Raw genomic sequence first — 352 nt, forward strand, 5'->3', positions numbered from 1 at the left:
GCAGTGGGGAGCCCTGCAGCATCCAGCAGCCTCCAGAAAAGTGCTCCTCTGACAACCAATGAAAGGATGACCAGAAAAGTAACAGCATGGTTCTTCATCCATTCAACAAATGTCAGCATCCAAGTGCCAGACTGTTCTAGGCACTCGGACAGTTGCAATGTAAGTACAAACATAGACTTAATCACATGGCATTGTTGGATAACTGAGGAAGGCAACATCCCTCAGCTTTAGGGTGACAGAAGCCTTTCTGAGTAATTGATACTGCAGGTATGGATTCTGTCGTGCAAATGATGTATTCCAGTTCTTAGCCTCTTGCCTCTCTCCCTCCCTCTCTCTCTCTCTCTCTCTCTCT

The sequence above is a fragment of the Rhinopithecus bieti genome, unplaced genomic scaffold, assembly GCF_001698545.2.
Source record: "Rhinopithecus bieti isolate Rb0 unplaced genomic scaffold, ASM169854v2 scaffold_31064, whole genome shotgun sequence".
NCBI lineage: Eukaryota > Metazoa > Chordata > Mammalia > Primates > Cercopithecidae > Rhinopithecus > Rhinopithecus bieti.